Source organism: Panthera uncia, chromosome D1 (genome assembly GCF_023721935.1).
Source record: "Panthera uncia isolate 11264 chromosome D1, Puncia_PCG_1.0, whole genome shotgun sequence".
NCBI classification, from domain to species: Eukaryota; Metazoa; Chordata; class Mammalia; order Carnivora; family Felidae; genus Panthera; species Panthera uncia.
The window spans coordinates 35,194,622-35,212,345 of record NC_064808.1 but is presented as its reverse complement, the minus strand read 5'-3'; the positions used below and the strand labels follow the sequence as shown (position 1 = coordinate 35,212,345).

The 17,724-nt window shown below is 37.2% G+C and overlaps 1 long non-coding RNA gene across 1 annotated transcript in view; it reads left to right on the top strand.

The window, feature by feature from the left end:
• The first annotated feature begins 6,286 nt into the window (after positions 1-6,286).
• The window catches only part of LOC125935479 (uncharacterized), a 47,500-nt gene continuing 36,062 nt past the window's right edge, over positions 6,287-17,724 (top strand). Inside the window, exons 1-2 of the long non-coding RNA XR_007461686.1 lie at positions 6,287-6,798; positions 7,286-7,400. This is a non-coding gene — a long non-coding RNA (uncharacterized LOC125935479). The remainder of the gene's footprint in view (positions 6,799-7,285; positions 7,401-17,724) is intronic.

The following is a 17,724-nucleotide window of genomic DNA, read 5'->3' as shown; positions in this document are numbered from 1 at the left end:
AAGGCAGTCATGAAAGGTATACCCAGTTATAAAGTTGGAACTAAAATATTTTAATTGTAAATCATGCCTGACTTTAGAGTTAATAAATGTATTGATACATTTTCTCATTACATTTATTTTTTTAATTTTATACTTTGATTTAAATTGATAGTAAATTTAATTCTTCTAATATAGGCTTTTCAAAACATTCTTGACTATTGAATTTCTACTCATTATTTATATATCTGATTAATAGATAAAAACTGACCCTTCTCCCAGAACAAAATCAGTTACTAATCTTACTTTACGTTCACCACATTAGAACTGTTCTATTCCCATTCCCATCATTCTATCTTACATAACAGTTAGTTATATGACTGGCCCTTGAACACACGTTTGAACTGTGCGTGTCTACCAATATGTGGATTTTTTTTGATATGGTACAATAGTATAAATGCATTTTTTCATGATTTTCTTGATAACATTTTCTTTCCTCTAGCTTTCTTTATTGTAAGAATACAGTATATAATACATATACAATATATGTATTAATCCACTGTTTACATTATTATGTTATGGTTTATGTTATTTGATTGAGTCAACAATAGACTATTAGTAGTTAAGCTTTTGAGGAGTCAGAATTTATATTCAGCTTCTTGACTGTGTAGAGGTTTGGTGCCTCTAATCCCCATGTTGTTCAAGGGTCAACGGTGTATATGGCTGTTACTTTCATTAGAAAGGATGTTTTTTCAAGGCAAGTATTCCTTTCTTCCTTCCTCTCATTATTCATGACATTATAGTGGGAGAGGGGTTCAAACAAAGAATATTCATCACTATATTTTCCACAACTATATTTTCTATCTAGCATTATTCAAGGAACTTGCTAATAGGCCTAATAATGTATAGCTAGAACTACATGAAGCGCTTACTCTCAGGTAGTACAACAAACCGTTCATGTTAATGATGTTGTGGTTCATCCAATCAACAAATATTTATTGTGCTCTTGTGAGTAGCATGCAAGGTGTTGTGGCTGAAATGGTGAGCAGGACTGACTCATGGAACTTACAGTCAAGTTGGGAAGACAGAGAAGCACAAATAATCTTGCAAATATATAAGATATATCAGTTAAGTTACATGCAATATATCAGATAAATAATGTGTTTCTCTGTTCATTTATGTATTCATTTTGAAATCTAGATATTTGTGATAATCAATCTTATTCAATAAAATTGCACATTGTTCCAATTTTTAGTCTTCCTTTAAGAAATTTAATGCAATTTTATATTTTTGTTCCTAATGACTCCGCATCTTTGATGTATTATATTCTGAATGAAATATAGTTCTCCCCCACTATTATAAAGTATGTTTTTTTTCCTTAAGTCATCTGTGTCCAGGCACATTAATAATTATCACTTTTTGTTTGACAGAGTATCTTTGATTTTATAAACACAGTATCTTTATCAAAGAAGGATAATACTGTGTATCTTTTTAAATATTCAAACTGATCATTTTTTTTTTCTTAACGCATTAACTTGATCCTCTATCAATAGTTGAGTAGTAGGGCTGATTGCAGCCATCTCTGTTTTATTCCTCATTTTCATAGAAATAAGGTTAGCATTTGCTGTTAGTTTTGGCATAAGAGTTATTTTTTATATTGGCATTTCCTTCCCATTTTCTCGTCCTTCCTATAAGGAGTATGCATGGCCTTCTCCATGGCCATTTGACTTCCAGTACCTCGCAGTTGAAGTTGTTTTGGTTCAAGGAGTCACTGAATGTCATGTTCAACAGAAGCTTTAAGAACCATTTCATGATTTTGCCAAGATTCATTTTCTTCTACTTCTATGAGTTAAAACTGAAATATTTCAGTTGTAAATCACACTTGATTTCAGAGTAGGTAGACTACTACATTAGACAGGATCCAGTAATGAGGAGGATATGTGGAACAAAATTGAACAGAAACAAGCAGAGCCAAAGTTATGCCCTGAATACATGGAAATTCAATGAAGTAATTATTTCTTGCTGTGTGATAATTGCTAAATCATTTGCTTCCAAAAATTCCTATTTTATTTAAATTTTCATTAGAATCCCTGTAAGTTTTATCTAATGACCTTATGTCATCCATTTCTTTTTTTTTATTAGAGAGAGAGAGACAGAGACAGAGAGACAGAGAATGGGTGGGGGAGGGGTTGAGAGAGAGGGAGAAAGAGAGAATCCCAAGCAGGCTCCATGGTATCAGTGCAGAGCCTGATGGGGGGCTTGAATTCACTAACCATCAGATCACGACCTGAGCCTAAACCAATAGTCGGACACTTGACTGACTGAGCCACCCAGGCGCCCCTGTCATCTATTTCTAGTTATATGATTTTTCCTTTTAATGTATTGATTGAATGGATTATGTTGATATAGTTCCTGAATTATGACAACATTCCTGGACTACCTAATTGTAGTATATTAAACACTATCTATAGTACCTACGTATTAAACATTACCTATAGTATAGTATAGCATACCTATAGTATAAACACTACCTAATTATAGTATATTATTTTTGTTAAGTAATACTCAATTCTGTGTATAGCAGACCCTCTTTATCTGCACTATCCCTTTGTGTGGTTTCAGGTATCTACAGTCACTGAAAGTCTAGAAGCAGATGATAGTCCTTCTGACCTGTCATCAAGTCAGTAGCACTCTGTTGCTGCATCACAATGCCTACATTATTCACCTCACTTCATATTGTCAAATAGACATTGTATCATCTGACATCATCACAAGAAGAAGTTTGCGTATAGTCCAAAAAGATGTTTTGAGACTAAGAGGCCACATTTACATAATTTATTTTACAAGACATGTCATAATTATTGTATTTTATTATTGTTGTTCATCTCTTACTGTGTCTAATTTATGAATTAAACTTTATCATAGATATATATGTATAGGAAATTAAAACACAGCATAAATAGGGTTCAGTACAATCTGCAGTTTCAGGCATCCACTGGAGGTCTTGGAACATACTCCCCATGGATAAGGGCGGATGGATATATATATATATATATATATATATATATATATATATATAGTAATAAGTTAAATTAGATTTGTGGCATAAAATTTGTTGACAATACTTTGTAGTATTGTATAACCTGAATAATTTTAATTCTACAGGTATTAGTTTTGCAAAGGTTTTTAAGAACTTTAAAATTTTCTGTACTAAATTATCATTGAAGATGGCAGGCTGAGAATAGGCTACAATCTTCTCTACACTCCAGATTCAGAAAAATTTTGAAAAAAAAAAGCCAAAAAACAAGCACTTAAGGTATAAAAGGGGAACATTTCACCACTTCACTTACCATAAAAGAGTTAGACATCTCTCAGAGATGGGCACTATATAGGATGATATGGGAAGTCACAAAAAATAGGACAAAGGCCAAAGGCAAAACCAAATCCATGACTGTTGTACTGTTGTATACATGGAGACAATGGATGCTAAGAGGTGGATGACGCCAGAGAGACCACAATAGTAGTAACCAAGCACGTGAACTCCTAGTGTAAGCTTTCAAACATGAGCATGAGTGAGTGATATCAGGCAAGAGAAGCAGGGAATTGTGGATGGTAAAGGATGGGAGAAATATGGAGGACCCATATGTAGAAAGCTAGCACTGAAAATACCATTAAGGTACTGGCTTCTTGCTTTTTCTGAAACTATACCAGAATTCAGGACACATTTTATTCTCCCTAAGCAGTTTGCACAAACAGAAAACATAGTCAAAATGGAAATATATTCCCAAAGATGAAGATACAGTCAAGATGTCTAACAGATAAAAAATAAATAAATAAATAAAATAAGACACATACAAAGCTCAACATCGGAGAGAGAATTTAAACAATGTTAACTAATAGAGGAGGCAGAATTGGAGTTTCACATAAACATGAAAACACTAATCATAAGAGCTGACATTATTTCCTAGGTGGCCAGCACCTTTTTACGTCTATGTGTTCTACCATTAAATGGATGAAAGAATGCAGGAATAGACCAAAATCCTACAATAAGAATGATTAGCAGTAAAGGAATAAAAGTGATAAATCTCAAAAATGAAAACTGTTGTTGAAATTAAAAACAGAAGTCCAGAATGTCCTGAGAAGAAACATGCATTACGTCTGGAAGATCTTGTTGAAGGGTTAAGCCAGAAAGCACCACAGTTGGAGAGAGATGAGGCATGTGAAAGAAAGATGGCAAAACGTGGAGGCATCTAGCTGTTTCAATATCTGACTTACTGACAGCCCAGAGGAAGTACGTGGGATATAGGTGTGTACAAGACCACAGGCGATCTGTACTCAAGAAGGAGTCTGATGAAAAGAACCCACTCTGTCCTGAAGAGGATAAGTTCAAACAAACAAACAAACAAAAACTAGTAGATTTAGACAGAGTGACAAAGAATACAAATAAAATCTTAAAAGGTTCCAGGAAGATATACAGATATGCCTACTGAAGTCAAGATAGCAATGGAACAACATCTGTGAGCAGGAAGACTGCAAAGGCCCACACATAAGGAGGGAGAAAATGTACAGCCTTATATTAATGTATTAATAATACAAGATTACACATCGGTGAACCATGCTTTCATATTGAGTTAGAAACAAAATAAACCCATCAAAGAATAAGAAAGGGCTAATAGAGGGAAAGTTGAAGTTGATGTAATAAACATAAGAGTTAATAAAAATAAAGATTTAAAAGATAATAAAATAACATTCAAACTTTTTGAAGTATGACAAAAAAAAGAATAAAAAGCTAGTCATTTTAGACCTAAAGTATTAAATAAATACAGATACCAAGAAGATTAAAACAATGTTAAGAAAATACTATGGACAGTTTAACCTAATTTGTTTTGGAGAATACATATAAGAAAAATGGCTCTACAAGCAGAGACGTAGAATGAAGGTGGAGTCAGATTGTGATCTCCAGAGACACTGACATAATCTGTGAAGATCCACCAGCCTGGAATGCTTTTAACTCCAGTCATTCAGATTTCAACTCAAATATCAGGTTTTTTGAGGCTTTCTGACCATCCTAATAAAATCAGTTGCCTAGTCCTATATCATTATTCCACTTATTTTTCTCTCTTATCAGCAATTGGAAATTTGTTTTGTTGCTGTGTAATGTTGGACCTGATTGTAGCTACTCAGTAAATTATCATCTGATTAATTGATGGACTGATTAATTAACCCCATTTTATTTTCTATGATTCTTTTTGTTGTTTATTTTCTTTCCAGCACTTCCTACCTTTTCTTTTTTTTCCTCCTATTGGATTGCATAATAAACTAAAACATTTTTCCACTGACAATTTTAAAGATGAATTCTAACAAACCTTCAAAAAACAAAGTTTCCATTTTATGCTTGCTCTTTCAGCACTGAAAAAAGAGGAGGAGGTGATGAATCACCCTTCTCCATCTGGCATCATGTTTCCTTTATCTTGATTGAAAGGACCCCAGAATCATCCCATGATGATTAGGCCCAAAATCAATAAAATTTCAAATAGGCACCACATAAGCTATTATAAATAGATGAATGCCAATCTAAGAGACAGCATCTACATATACACAGATAGGAATAAGTTGTGAGGAATGCCAGTGTGGAATACCGTGGCAGGCCCTGTGGATTCCTGGGAAAACTGTCAAATAGTCCAAGAAAATTATTGTGAAACCAAGGTGAAGGTAGGATGCAGTCATAGAAGCAGCAGGAAGGTGAATCATCAGGGGCTTGATTATTGGGGTGTATTTGGAGTTTAGGGGTGACAGAACACCAAGATGGTGGAAGAGGACACCAGGGGAACAAACTCAGCTAAACTGGAATATAGTTAAACAGCATTGGTTCCCTGGCCCGAGACTTTGACACTCAGGCTCCTTGCCCTGTGCTTGTCATATGGTTGAAGGTGTTATTTTGTTAATTTATCATTGGCTAATGAATTTGCTAACAGCACAAGGCAGTGGGGTCAGAATTGAGAAAGAATTCCGTGAATCGTGTATGCTATAATCCTTCAAAACTCTCTTCTCGTTTTGTCAGGCAGTAACTATATCACATGTTTTTTTCAATATATGAAATTTATTGTCAAATTTGTTTCCATACAACACCCAGTGCTCATCCCAAAAGGTGCCCTCCTCAATACCCATCACCCACCCTCCCCTCCCTCCCACCCCCCATCAACCCTCAGTTTGTTCTCAGTTTTTAAGAGTCTCTTATGCTTTGGCTCTCTCCCACTCTAACCTCTTTTTTTTTTCCTTCCCCTCCCCCATGGGTTTCTGTTAAGTTTCTCAGGATCCACATAAAAGTGAAAACATATGGTATCTGTCTTTCTCTGTATGGCTTATTTCACTTAGCATAACACTCTCCAGTTCCATCCATATATCACATTTTTTAAACTGCTATTTCTATAATCTGAGGTGTTCATACTTTTTCCCATTCATAAAGTTAGTGATCTTCATAGCTAACTTGATTCCCTGGCACATTTCAATATTTTAACTTTGTAGACCACAGGCAGATGTTTAATGTGCAGGAGAATGGAGTGGCTCTTATTCTTGCTGTAGATGTAAACATTTTCTAAGTTGGTATGTTTCGCACTTAATTCTGGATTTTTGCATAAAAGACAGATAGTATGTTGTAATCCTAGATAATGTAGCATGCTTTCTTTACACTAGATAAACGGTTGGCAGGGAAATGAGCTACCTAATTCCTGGGAGACTGACTGATTTAGGACTCCAGTGCTGTGCTCTGTATCCACCAGCATCCAGTTCATGTGCATATTTCCAAAGGCTGCTTGCTCCCAGGTGAGGAGTTGCAAAATTCATGGCCCCAAAATATGTCCCCTTGGCATGTAAATTATTTTGAATTGAAAGCAATCAAGACCCAGTAGACTCAAGAAAAACTTATACCTTTCCCTTTAACTAACCAAAAGTATTTAGACTCGGGGCCTGATTCAGAAAAAGAGTTATTGCCAGAGATAAATTTTCATCTGAAAGATCCATCTGTGTGACAGGGCAAACATCTAATTACCAAACATCTGCGCTTCTTATTGTCCTATAAATTATCTTCCTCCCCTTGGAAGCCCCAGGCCCCAATCCTATCCCTTAGCTCACAGTGACATATAAGCCTCAACTGACTGACTTGTCTCATATTCTTTATGGGGCTTCCATATGCGTGTAATTAATTTTTTTCTCCTGTTAATCTGTCTTATGTCAATTTAATTAATAGACCAGCCAAACAAACAAACAAACCTAAAGACTAGAGGGGTAAAACATGTCCTCTCCTACACAGGAAATGACTGAGCACAGCAGAAGACTATGACAGACCTGTTCCTGAAGGGTGACTTTGGCTGAAGGACTCCGTGATGACCTTGATGAAGTGTCTTAGAACTGCCCTGGAAAAGGAGGTACTTCTGCCCAAGCGTCCTTTTTTCCTTCTGTCTTCCACATGCATCAAACATGCATTGATCACTTGCCTTGACTCTGTCCCCATTTATCCTCACAAGCAGTTTGCCTAATAAATCTCTTGCACATTTAATTACATGTTGATGTCAGCTTCCCAGAGGACCCAGACTAAAACAGGTACTAAATTGTTCTAAAAATATAGGCTTCCAACTTGTTTTGGGTAATTTCTGGAAAAATTCCCTCCCTCTTTTCTTAATAAATTGTCAGATGAAACCACTTTAGCTTTTGAGACTAAAGAAATGAATAACACCAAAAAAATAAAACTCGGTAGTATAATTGATTTAATGGGCTGCATGTTAATAGATCAGCTATGATGTTTCACTTTTCTGAGCTGTTGCTGGACCATCACTAATGAAGAGGAACAGAATTTGCCACCAAAATATACCTCTTTGGCATAAGAATTATTGTAGGCTGCTTTTTAAAAAATCAAAAACACTGAAAACTGACTAGAAGTTACCCTCTGTAAAAAACACTTATATTTATAAGAGAAACCTTCATTTGTAAGGGTGTCTCCTTACAGAGAAAGATGACCAGGTCTCCAGAAATTCTTATCAGTGGGGAAGGCAATGATTTACATCTGCATAACAACTTTACCTTTGTTTATTTCACTCTTCCTGGTAACCTCCCCAAATTGGCCTTCCCCACCCACTCCAAAATCTTTCTTTTATCTTTAGCTAGAAATGGTATTTTAGGTGGTGACTTAGACCATTTAGGGTAGTTATTCACTTTTTCTGGGTCTCTCCTATATATACAGGAGGTATACATACTATTAAGCTTCTGTTTTTCTCTTGTTACCCTGTCTTTTGTTACAGGGGGTATCTCAGCCAATAACCTAGGAGAGAGGGAAGATTATTTTTCCTACCTTATTCTAATTTTTAATTATTTAGGGAATCCACTTCAGAAACAAACACCTTAAAGAGTATATGCAAGGACTAGAATTCTTTTTTAATTGTGATAAAATCATTTCAACATCAAATGGGTTCCCATATTCCCTTAGTATGTACATTTTCTTTTAAAACATAAGAACATTTTCTGAGAATTGTGTGAGTTCATTTAGATTATTGAATTAAGGGGCCAAGTGTAAAACCTTGTTCCAGATGGTAGAAATACTTGTCACTCCCTAAGACTACTTCAATGCTTAACATTTCTCTCCCCACGTTGAAGACACTTAGCATGGTTAACAGAGTTGAGGGCACTTGCTTTAGGTGGTCGCTTTGTAGGAAATATCTAAAATAAAACCAGGGTGTTTTCCACTTCCTACCTTGACTCTGCCTCAGGCAGCATATATGACTTCACCCTGGTTGTTGATATGCAAGGCCTCCTGCAGTTGGCTTCTCCATTTTCCAACATAGTTTACATGGAAGGGATAGGAGAGACATAGCTCTAATGGCAAAGCCTTGAAAATCCTTGGGAGTTCCCTGTTCCTATAGGAGCATGGTTACAGCTCTGACTCCAATCCCATCATGTTTTCTCTTTAAAATGCTACTAAAACAAAAAATCCTTTAAGAAATCCTACTGAGTACCACTCCTGTTGCAGGATTCTTTTTTTTTAATTAATTAAGTAATTATTTTAATTTTATTTTTTATTTTTTAAAATTTACATCCAAATTAGTTAGCATGTAGTGCAACAATGATTCCAGGAGTAGATTCCTTAGTGCCCTTTACCCATTTAGCCCATCCCCCCCCCCCACAAAGCCTCCAGTAACCCTCAGTGTGTTCTCCATATTTATGAGTCTCGTCTGTTTTGTCCCCCTCCCTGTTTTTACATTATTTTTGCTTCCCTTCCCTTATGTTCATCTGTTTTGTCTCTTAAAGTCCTCATGAGTGAAGTCATATGATTTTTGTCTTTCTCTGACTAATTTCACTTAGCATAATACCCTCCAGTTCCATCCACATACTTGCAAATGGCGAGATTTCATTCTTTTTGATTGCCGAGTAACACTCCATTGTATACATATATACCACTTCTTCTTTATCCATTCATCCATTGATGGACATTTGGGCTCTTTCCTTACTCTGGCTATTATTGTTAGTGCTGCTATAAACATGGGGGTGCATGTATCCCTTCGAAACAGTACACCTGTATCCCGTGGAGAAATGCCTAGTAGTGCAATTGCTGGGTCATAGGGTAGTTCTACTTTTAATTTTTTGAGGAGCCTCCATACTGTTTTCCAGAGTGGCTGCACCAGCTTGCATTCCCACCAACAATGTAAAAGAGATCCTCTTTCTCTGCATCCTCGCCAACATCTGTTGTTGTTCATGTTAGCCATTCGGACAGGTGTCAGGTGGTATCTCATTGTGGTTTTGATTTGTATTTCCCTGATGATGAGTGATGTTGAGCATTTTTTTCATGTGTCGGTTGGCATTCTGGATGTCTTCTTTGGAGAAATGTGTATTCATGTCTTTTGCCCATTTGTTCACTGGGTTATTTGTTTTTTGGGTGTTGAGTTTGATAAGTTCTTTATAGATTTTGGATACTAACGCTTTATCTGATATGTCCCTTGCAAATATCTTCTCCCATTCTGTCAGTTGCCTTTTAATTTTGCTGATTGTTTCCTTCGCTGTGCAAAAGCTTTTTATTTTGATGAGGTCCAGTAGTTCATTTTTGCTTTTGTTTCCCTTGCCTCTGGAGATGTGTTGAGTAAGAAGTTGCTGCGGCCAAGATCAAAGAGGTTTTTGCTTGCTTTCTTCTCGAGGATTTTGATGGCTTCCTGTCTTACATTGAGGTCTTTCATCCATTTTGAGTTTATTTTTGTGTATGGTGTAAGAAAGTGGTCCAGGTTCATTCTTCTGCATGTCACTCTCCAGTTTTCCCAGCACCACTTGCTGAAGAGACTGTTTTTATTCCAGTGGATATTCTTTCCTGCTTTGTCAAAGATTAGTTGGCCATATATTTGAGGGTCCATTTCTGGGTTCTCTATTCTGCTCCATTGATCTGAGTGTCTGTTCTTGTGCCAGTACCGTACTGTCTTGATGATTACAGCTTTGTAGTATAGCTTGGAGTCTGGGATTGTGATGCCTCCTGCTTTGGTTTTGTTTTTCAAGATTGCTTTGGCTATTTGGGGTCTTTTCTGGTTCCATACAAATTTTATGATTATTTGTTCTAGCTCTGTGAAGATTGCTGGTGTTACACTGATAGGGATCGTATTCAATATGTAGATTGCTTTGGGTAGTATCGACATTTTAACAATATTTGTTCTTCCTATCCAGGAGCATGGAATCTTTTTCCATTTCTTTGTGTCTTCCTCAATTTCTTTTATAAGCTTTCTATAGTTTTCAGTGTATAGATTTTTCACCTCTTTGGTTAGATTTATTCCTAGGTATTTTATGGGTTTTGGTGCAAGTGTAAATGGCATTGATTCCTTGATTTCTCTTTCTATCACTTCATTGTTGGTGTATAGGAATGCAACCGATTTCTATGCGTTGATTTTATATCCTGCAACTTTGCTGATTCATGAATCACTTCTAGCAGTTTTTTGGTGGAATCTTTTGGGTTTTCCATATAGAGTAATCTGCAAAGAGTGAAAGTTTGTCTGTCATCTGCGAAGAGTGAAAGTTTGACCTCCTCCTGGCCGACTTGGATGCCTTTTATTTCTTTGTGTTGTCTGATTTCAGAGGCTAAGACTTCCAATGGTATGTTGAATAACAGTGGCAAGAGTGGACATCCCTGTCTTGTTCCTGACCTTAGGGGAAAGCTCTCAGTTTTTCCCCATTGAGGATTATATTAGCGTTGGGTCGCTCGTATATGGCTTTTATCATCTCGAGGTATGATCCTTGTATCCCTACTTTGTTGAGGGTTTTTATCAACAAAGGATGCTGTGTTTTGTCAAATGCTTTCTCTGCATCTATTGAGAGGATCATATGGTTCTTGTCCTTTCTTTTATTGATGTGATGAATCATGTTAATTGTTGTGTGGATATTGAACCAGCCCTGCATCCCAGGTATAAATCCGACTTGGTCGTGGTCAATAAATTTTTTAATGTATTGTTGGATCCGGTTGGCTAATATCTTGTTGAGGATTTTTGCATCCATGTTCATCAGGGAAATTGGTCTCTAGTTCTCCTTTTTAGTGGGGTCTCTGTCTGGTTTTGGAAGCAGGGTAATGCTGGCTTCATAGAAAGGGTTTGGAAGTTTCCCTTCCATTTCTATTTTTTTGGAGCACCTTCAAGAGAATAGGTATTAACTCTTCCTTAAATGTTTGGTAGAATTCCCCTGGAAAGCCATCTGGCCCTGGACTCTAGTATTTTGGCAGATTTTTGGTTACGAATTCGATTTCCTTACTGGTTATGGGTCTGTTCAAATTTTCTATTTCTTCCTATTTCAGTTTTGGTAGTGTATGTTTCTAGGAATTTGTCCATTTCTTCAAGATTACCCACTTTATTGGCATATAATTGCTCATAATATTCTCTTATTATTGTTTGTATTTCTGTTGTGTTGGTTGTGATCTCTCCTCTTTCATTCTTGATTTTATTTATTTGTGTCCTTTCCTTTTTCTTTTTGGTACAACTGGCTAGTGGTTTATCAATTTTGTTAATTCTTTCAAAGAACCAGCTTCTGGTTTCATTGAGCGGATCTACTGTTTTTTGTTTTTGGGTTTTTTGTTTTGTTTTGTTTTGATAGCATTAATTTCTGCTCCAATCTTTTATTATTTCCAGTCTTCTGCTGGTTTTGGGTTTTATTTGCTGTTCTTTTTCCAGCTCCTTAAGGCACAAAGTTAGGTTGTGTATCTGAGATCTTTCTTCCTTCTTTAAGAAGGCCTGGATTGCTATCTACTTTCCTCTTATGACCGCCTTTGCTGCGTCCCAGAGGTTTTGGGTTGTGGTGTTATCATTTTCATTGACTTCCATATATTTTTAAATTTCTTCTTTAACTGCTTGGTTAGCCCATTCATTCTTTAGTAGGATGATCTTCAGTCTCCAAGTTATTTGTTACCTTTTCAAATTTTTTCTTGTGGTTCATTTCGAGTTTCATAACGTTGTGGTCTGAAAATATGCAGGGTATGATCTTGATCTTTTTGTACCTGTTGAGGACTGATTTGTGTCCCAGTATATGGTCTATTCTGGAGAAAGTTCCATGTGCACTGGAGAAGAATGTATATTCAATGCTTTAGGATAAAATGTTCTGAATATATCTGTTAAGTCCATCTGGTTCAGTGTGTCATTCAAAGCCATTGTTTCCTTGTTGATTTTTTGATTAGATGATCTGTCCATTGCTGTGAGTGTGGTGTTGTAGTCTCCTACTATTATGATATTACTATCGATGAGTTTCTTTATGTTTGTGATTAATTGATTTATTTTTTGGGTCATCCACATTTGGCACATAAATGTTTATGATTGTTAGGTCTTCTTGGTCTATACACCCCTTGATTATGATATAATGTCCTTTTGCATCTCTTGATACAGTCCTTGTTTTAAAGTCTAGATTGTCTGATATAAGTATGGCTACTCCGGGTTTCTTTTATTGACCATTAGCATGATAAATGGTTCTCCATCCCCTTAATTTCAACCTGAAGGTGTCTTTAGGTCTAACGTGGGTCTCATGTAAACAGCATATAGATGGATCTTGTTTTCTTATCCATTCTGTTATCCTATGTATTTTGATTGGTGCATTGAATCCATTGACGTTTAGAGTGAGTACTGAAAGAATATGAATTTATTGCCATTATGATGCTTGTAGAGTTGGAGTTTCTGGTGGTGTTCTCTGATCCTTTCTAATATTTGTTGCTTTTGGTATTTATTTATTTATTTATTTGTATATATATAAATATATATATGAATATCTATATATATTTTTATGATATATATGATATATACCATATATGATGATTATATAATCATGTATATTTATGATTTTATATATATATATATATATATATATATATATATGTATTCATCTTTTCTCCCCTCAGAGAGTCCCCCTTAAAATTTCTTGCAGGGCTGGTTTAGTGGTCACAAACTCCTTTAATTTTTGTTTGTCTGGGAAACTTTTTCTCTCTCCTTCTATTTTGAATGGCAGCTTTGCTGGATAAAGAATTCTTGGCTGCATATTTTTCTGATTCACTACACTGAATATATCCCTCCACTCCTTTCTGGCCTGCCAAGTTTCTGTGGATAGGTCTGCTGCAAACCTGATCTGTCTTCCCTTGTAGGTTAGGAACTTTTTTTCCCTTGCTGCTTATCTCCTTGCCTGAGTATTTTGTGAATTTGACTATGATTTGCATTGTTGATGGTCGGTTTTTGTTGAATCTGATGATAGTCCTCTGTGCTTCCTGGATTTTGATGTCTGTGTCTTTCCCCAGGTTAGGAAAGTTTTCTGCTGTGATTTGCTCACATAACCCTTCGACCCCTATTTCTCTCTCTTCCTCTTCTGGGACCCCTATGATTCTGATGTTGTTCCTTTTTAATGAGTCACTGATTTCTCTAATTCTTAAATCGTGCTCTTTTGCCTTAATCTCCCTCTTTTTTTCTGCTTCATTATTCTAAGTTTGTCCTCTATATCGCTGATTCTCTGTTCTGCCTCATTCATCCTTGCTGCTGCTGCATCCATCCATGATTGCAGCTCAGTTATAGCATTTTTAATTTCATTATGACTATTTTTTACTTGTTTTATCTCTGCAGAAAGGGATTCTAATCTGTTTTCGACTCCAGCTAGTATTCTTATTATCATGATTCTAAATTCTTGTTCAGACATCTTGCTTATATCTGGTTGGTTATATCCCTGGCTGTCGTTTCTTTGTGCTCTTTGTTTTGGGGTGAATTCTTTCGTTTTGTCATTTTGAAGGGAGAAAAAGAATTAATGAGGTAGAAAAATTAAAATTAAAAGATTAAGTTTAAAAAAATATATTAAAATTTAAAAATTAAAAATACACACACACACACACAAATCGAATAAATGATGCTGGGTCCTAGGTATGTTTTGGCCTGGGTGTTGAAAGTGGTTTCACAGATTAGAGGGAAAAAAAGGGCCGTGGGAGTAAAGGGAAAAAAAAGGAAATTCTTTGAGAGTTTGAAAAAATGAATACACTGAAGTAGACTAAAATGAGATGATGGGAGTAAAATAGAATTTGAAAAACTATATACAAAAGTAAAGAAGATAGTAGAAAAAATTAAAGAAAAATATTTTTAATAGAAAGTGAAAGTAAAAATGAAGTTTTTCTCTTTCTGCATTAAAGAAAAAGAAAAGAAAAGAAAAAGAGAGAAAAAGACAAAGACAAAAAAGGAAATCGTTTGAAAATTTGAAAAGGTGAATACACTGAAGTAGACTAAGATAAAATGATGGAAGTAAAATAGAATTTGAAAAAACTTACATCAAAGTAAAAAATATAGTAATAAAAATTAAAGAAAGATATTTTTAATAAAAATTGAAAATAAAAATGAATGTTTTCTCTTTGTGTATTCAAGAAAAATAAAAAAGTGTAAAAGAGAAAAAAAAGAAAGAAAAAAAAGGAAAGAAAGAAAGAAAGAAAGAAAATTGAATAGATGAACCTGCTAACAGATTGAAGTAGGACTGAAATTACTTCATTTTCCCCTAGAGGTCAGACTATGTAGTGCTTTATAGTCCATAAACTAATCAGGCAGTGAGACTTGTGTTCTTAACGAAGTTGTCCCAGTTGGGCGGGGCTCAGTGTAACAGTTCCCGCTCTCCACTAGATGGCGCTGCGAGCCTACTGTTGTGGAGTGTTGCAGTGCTCGTAGGTGTGTATGTGCATGTGCGGGAGTGGTGAAAATGGCACTACCCAGCTACCCAGTCTGTTCTCCCAGATCAGCACTCATCCTCTGTCTTCAGCTTTTGTCCACTCCCCACTTTTTCACTCTCTGTGACCAGGTCCAGGCAATATCTCTCTTCCAAGTTTTGTCTCAGATGCAACTGTTTTCCCCACCCCTTACTTTCAAAGGACTGCAGCTTTGACCCGTTCCGCCCCTCTGTGGGAGGGTCTCACCGAGCAATTGCCGAATGAGCAATGGCCGAATATTAGTTGCACCCAGGAACTTCCACTGGACCCTGCTGCTGCCGGTGCCCCGAAACTGCAGCCAAGTGCCAGCCTGCCCCAGAAAAAGTTTGCAAGATGGTGTAGCAGCAGCGTTTCAGGGATTATAGAAAAGCACAACACACATCTGGCACCAGGCTTCACCCTTAAGGACCTTGCCCCAGCACCAGCAAATGTGGTCGCCTTCCGGGGTCTGCTGGGACCAGGTGCCTTCGACAATCTCTACCAAATGTCCTTCCAGCAGTGGAACCACTTTTCCTCGTGTGGCCCGAGAACCTTCTGGACCCCACTGTGTTCCTAGGGATTCGCCCTTCCCACCAGAGCACCACCAGGTATTGACCTGCGGAGTTGCAGCCTTTGTGCTCCCCTTGTTCACAGTCTTAATGGAATTTAAACCCTCAGTGTTCTCCTTTCTCCCTTTTTAGTTTAGTCCCTGCAGCTGTTTTACAATTTTCTACTTTCTCTCCAGCTGCTTTTGGGGAGGGCTGCTTTTCCCGTATTCTAAACCCCCCCCACCAGTCTCCGTCCTCTCTCCACTCGCAAAAGCACCTCTCTTCCTGCTCCTTCTCGCTCCCCAAGTTCACCTCTCTGCGCTGCATACCTGCTGAATTCTGTGGTTCAGGTTGTGCAGATTGTTGTGTTAATCCTCCAATCAGTTTTCTATGTGTAGAGGATGGTTTAGTGTTGGTCTGGCTGTATTTCATGGACGCGAAAAAAACTTCCATGCTGTTTCGCCATCTTGGCTCCTCCCCTCCTGTTGCAGGATTCTTTACCTCAATTCCCTGAGTTCCTTGTCTCTCCTCTTTGAAGAATGAAGAGGTGGACAGAAAATAAAATGAGCATCAGGCAAATGTTTATTGGAGTATAAGATCAGAAATGAAGAATAGTATGAAGGTCCCTTTACAGAGAGGGGGCATAGGGACTATAGGCAAAGGTCTTTTTTAATAAGGTTATGGTCACCCACCCACACTTTCCCTTCCCCCTTATTCATTCTCAGGTTTTGCCCTTATTGGCTGGATAACTTTAGGTAGTGGGCTGTCCATTCCTGATTGGCTCCACTCCATTTTGTGAGGAGTCAGACTATGGTCATACTGTGCCTCATATAACATAAGTTTTATGGTTTACTTATTTTAGTTAAGTATTTTGATGGTCAAATTCTGGAGGGGAACCTGAGGGGAATTAGTTGGTGTCTATTAGAGAGTTTGCTCATGGTCAGACACTCCCAAAGTATGTTTTTTTTCCCAGCCAGAGACCTCAGGTCCTAACCTTTCTTTCTCTGCCTATATTATCGTATCTTTCCCTATCATACTCTTACTAACAAACCAATCAGTATCTTCAAGTGAAGAAAACCTACAATTTCATTCTCTACCCCGACCCCCATAACAAAGTGTGTATGCAGGTGTTGCAAGATTTTTTACCTCAATATCTGGGATTTGTTGTCTTGCCTCTTTGAGGAATGAAGAGATGAACATGGAATGAGCAGCAGGCAAAAGTGTGTTAGAGTATAAGATTAGAAAGTAAGAAAGCTCTCTTTACAAAGACAGGGCATTTGAAGTTGAATACCCATGACAGTAGTCAAGGGTCCTTGATATATAAGGTTCTGGTCCCCCCCACACCACCCTCCACTTCCCTTCCTTCTTGTTCTCAGGTCCTACCCTTATTGGCTTGATAATATAGTTGCTGGGTTGTCCTTTCCTGATTGCCTCATTTCCATTGTATGAGGAGTGATCTATGGACATACTGTTCCTTGTGGGTCATAGGTTTTATGGTGTACTTATTTTTAGTCAGGTCTTTTGTCAATTTCCTGAAGGAAACCTGAGGGGGAGTGGTGGTATCTGTTAACTTCTTATGAAGAACCTTGTGCCCAAGGGGGTTTCTGTGTCAGATACTCCCAGCATTGTTCCAAAATATGTGTATTTCCCCATCCAGGGACCTTAGGTCCAAACCTTTCCCTTTCTGCCTACTGAATCCTCTTTTGCTGTCATATAGGGGGACAGGGATGTACTTGAAGCAGCAGACTTAGACTGGAAGTTAACAATTGTGAGGCAGGACCAGGGGGCATCAGAATGGCTGCTGTGGTAAGTGGTAGAAACACAGCAGTAGCATGAGCAGTGGCAGAGCCTGGAAAACCCAGTAAATACAATGTCACTCAGAGAGGAGAGCACATCCTTAGTATAACCACTGGGAGGAAAGCTGAGAATAAAAATGAGCAGGACAGAAAACCTGGGAAAGAAGAAGAAGAAGAAGAAGAAGAAGAAGAAGAAGAAGAAGAAGAAGAA